At 42.1% G+C, this 4,066-nt stretch overlaps 1 non-coding gene across 1 annotated transcript; it reads left to right on the top strand.

The window, feature by feature from the left end:
* The first annotated feature begins 330 nt into the window (after nt 1-330).
* On the top strand, nt 331-443 carry Trnai-uau. Its single transcript has 2 exons — nt 331-368; nt 408-443. It is a non-coding gene; the product is annotated as a tRNA-Ile (tRNA).
* The last annotated feature ends 3,623 nt before the right edge of the window (nt 444-4,066 follow it).

The following is a 4,066-nucleotide window of genomic DNA, read 5'->3' as shown; positions in this document are numbered from 1 at the left end:
TTTACGGACGGTAGCAAGATATTGGGTTGTCCGGAAAGTTCGTGCCGACTTTTAAAGGAAAGAAAAAGGTCAATAAATACTTGCCATTACATTTTCAATCAACCAAATTTTAACCATTTTGTTGCACAATGCGTCTCCATCTTTCCTTTAACTTGAAAATACCCTCTTCCCAGAATGGCAAAGAATTCATCAAGGTATCTGTATTATGTCATCCAAGGAATTGAAATTTTTACCATTAAGACTATTCTGCAGAAACCATTGAATTTTTAATAGGGGCAACCTTAACATGTTTATCCTATATGTATAATTTCGTAACTCCTACTAGCAAATGCCCCGGTAGCACAATCGGTTAGCGCGCCGTACTTATAGACAGTACCTTCTTTGTGTTAATTCACAGGTCTGAGGAAATGCGGAGGTTGTGAGTTCGATCCTCACCCGGGGCAGTATTTTTTTTTTTTAGGCGTAGGAGTGGCTGTGCGGTAAGTAGCTTGCTTACCAGCCACATGGTTCCGGGTTCAGTCCCACTGCGTGACACCTTGGGCAAGTGTCTTCTACTATTGCCTCGAGTCGACCAAAGCCTTGTGAGTGGATTTGGTTGACGGAAACTGAAAGAAGCCCGTTGTATATATGTATATATATATTATATATATATGTGTGTGTGTGTTTGTGTTTGTCCCCCCACCCCCAACATCGCTTGACATCCGATGCTGGTGTGTTTACGTCCCCGTAACTTAGCGGTTCGGCAAAAGAGACCGATAGAATAAGTACTAGGCTTGCAAAGAATAAGTCCTGGGGTCGATTTGCTCGACTAAAGTCGGTGCTCCAGCATGGCCACAGTCAAATGACTGAAACAAGTAAAAGAGTAAAAGAGAGTAAGAGCAAATGAAACAGATGTAATAGTGAATAAATAATACGAAGAAAAATGCTTCCGATCTCCTGCTTTGGTAAATTTTGTTTTATTTGGTTCTTTGTCTGAGAAATTCTAATAGGGGAATCCTAACATGGTTATCCTATATATACAATTTCGTAACTCCTATTAGCAAATGAAACATACGTAATGGTGAATAAATAATACGAAGAAAAATTATTTCCCAATCTCCCGATTTGATATATAAATTGCGCTGCAGATAATATTTGCAGAATTTTCAACTCTTATGCATACCTCACATCTACATGCGGAACTGGTAAACTAGAAGAAGCAGGTGTGCTTCAAGAGGATACAACTGGGACTCTAACTCTACCTACATAATACAAATGGACAACAACAACAACAACGACGAAAAAATCTTAGGAATGAGAATCCAGGTTCGAAATTCCCCCAAGACACCTGATGAAGGCTGGAGGGTATATCAGCCGAAAAACTGTGTTAACAACAAACAAGATGAGGATAAGAATCAATTGCAAATAATATTAGTATATATATATATATATATATTTATTGAAATGGATAAATGAATTATCTTGTTACGGATTATTCAAAATTTAACCGATACCTGGGTAGCAAAAATCACAACAGAAAAAACACGGTTGAGGTTACGACCATGGGGTGTCGCCACCGTGCCTTAGCGCAGATAATTGAAGTTTTATATATTTAGTGAAGGGAAGAAATGGAGCTGAACGAAGATTCTACAAAATTCCTTTTATATATATCTTTTTTCTTTTATCTTTTACTTGTTTCAGTCATTTGACTGCGGCCATGCTGGAGCACCGCCTTTAGTCGAGCAAATCGACCCGGGGACTTATTCTTTGTGAGTTCAGTACTTATTCTATCGGTCTCTTTTGCCGAACCGCTAAGTGACGGGGACGTAAACACATCAGCATCGGTTGTCAAGCAATGCTAGGGGGACAAACACACAAACATACACACATACACACACACATATATATATATACATATATACGACAGGCTTCTTTCAGTTTCCGTCTACCAAATCCACTCACAAGGCATTGGTCGGCCCGGGGCTATAGCAGAAGACACTTGCCCAAGATGCCATGCAGTGGGACTGAACCCGGAGCCATGTGGTTGGTTAGCAAGCTACTTACCACACAGCCACTCCTGCGCCTATATATATATATGTATATATATATATGTATGTATATATGTATATATATATATGTGTGTGTGTGTATGTATGTATATTTGTATGTATATATATATAATATATATATGTATTATATACGTCGGCTTCAACACAGTTTCCTTTAATCAGATTCACTCACATGACTCTGGTTGACCTGGGGCTAAGCAATAACAACGACTTCTACATTGTCATTGTTGTTGCTTCAACATTGTGGCTGCTACTACTACTACTACTACTACTACTACTACTACTACCACTACCACTACCACTACTACTACTACTACTGCTACTGCTTCCGCTGCTGCTGCTGTCTGTCAAGAGTGCTCGAAATATGACCATATGTTCTTTCATCCACACATCTCTTTTATCTTTTACTTGTTGCAGTCATTTGACTGTGGCCATGCTGGAGCACCGCCTTTAGTCGAGCAAATCGACGCTAGGATTTTGTAAGCCTAGTACTTATTCTCTTGGTGTCTTTTGCCGAACCCCTAAGTTACGGGGACGTAAACACACCACCATCGGTTGTCAAACGATGTTGTGGTGGTGGTGGTGGGGGGACAAACACAGACATACAAACATATACACACACGTACATATATATATATATATATATATATATATATATATATATATATATATATACATATATACATATATACGGCGGGCTTCTTTGAGGTTCCGTCTACGAAATTCACTCACAGGGCTTTGGTCGGCCCGAGGCTATAGTATAAGACACTTGCCCAAGGTGCCACGCAGTGGGACTGAACCCGGAACCATGTGGTTGGTAAGCAAGCTACTTACCACACAGCCACTCCTACATTTATGTAATATTTCACTAGTATTCTCTATCATCGACTTCTTTAAAACAGTTATGGAATTGCAAAATATTTAAATAAATGAATAGATGGATAAATAAAATAAAATAAATATTAGCTGGTATATCTAGCATATGTAGCGACCACGTTTGAGGATCCCTCGTTAGCTCGCCAGAGAGTGAATTGACACGCCTGGAGTATGTAACCCTTTACGTCTGTTTGGGGTGGTAGCTGAAGTTTTTTAGGGTGGCCTTGTGCTTAGGGTTTAGGGTGGCAGGAGGAAAGACGAAAGTCTCGAGCAGGAGTGGGGTAAGGTAGGAGTAGGCTTGCGGGTCGATTTGGGCGGAAACGGGTGGCTGTTTGGGTGGAGGAATATATCAATTAAAAAGATAACGGGGAAACTAAAGAGATATTAGCCGATAGGAAAGCAGACAAATAGGCCAGACATGTAGATATAGAAGTTATTGGCTGCTCCATGTTGTTGTTGTTGTTGTTGGTGGTGGTGGTGGAGACGTGGTGGTTATAATAATAGTGGTGGGGATGTTGGCGAAATCATTGCTGGTAGCGGTGGTGGCAATATTGATAACGGCAGTAGTAGTAGTAGTGGTCATGAGGTTGATGGTAGTGGTGGTGGCGGTGGTGGTGATTGTGTAAATAGCGGTAGGTGGTGGAGTGTGGTGGTGGTGGTGGTGGAGGTGGAGTAAGTGATAGTAGTGGTGATGGTTATGGTGGCTGTGATTGTGGAATTAGTGGTGTTGGTCACGGCTACAAAAGATGGTGGCAACGGTATTGCTGATGGTGATGGTGATGGCGGTAATTGTAGTGGTAGAAATGGTGGTGGATGTGGTAGTGGTAGATGTGGTGGTGGTAGATGTGGTGGTGGTAGATGTGGTGGTGGTGGATGTGGTGGTGATGGATGTAGTGGTGGTAGATGTAGTGGTGGTAGATGTGGTGGTGATGGATGTAGTGGTGGTGGTGGATGTAGCGGTGGTGGTGGATGTAGTGGTGGCGGTGGTGGATGTGGTGGTGGCGGTGGATGTAGTGGTGGCGGTGGTGGATGTGGTGGTGGCGGTGGATGTAGTGGTGGCAGTGGTGATGGATGTAGTGGTTGTAGTGGTGGTGGCGGTGGATGTAGTGGTGATGGATGTAGTGGTGGTGCTGGTGCTGGCG

This window comes from Octopus sinensis, linkage group LG1, assembly GCF_006345805.1.
Source record: "Octopus sinensis linkage group LG1, ASM634580v1, whole genome shotgun sequence".
In the NCBI taxonomy this organism is placed as follows: domain Eukaryota; kingdom Metazoa; phylum Mollusca; class Cephalopoda; order Octopoda; family Octopodidae; genus Octopus; species Octopus sinensis.
This window is presented reverse-complemented; position numbering and strand designations above follow the sequence as displayed.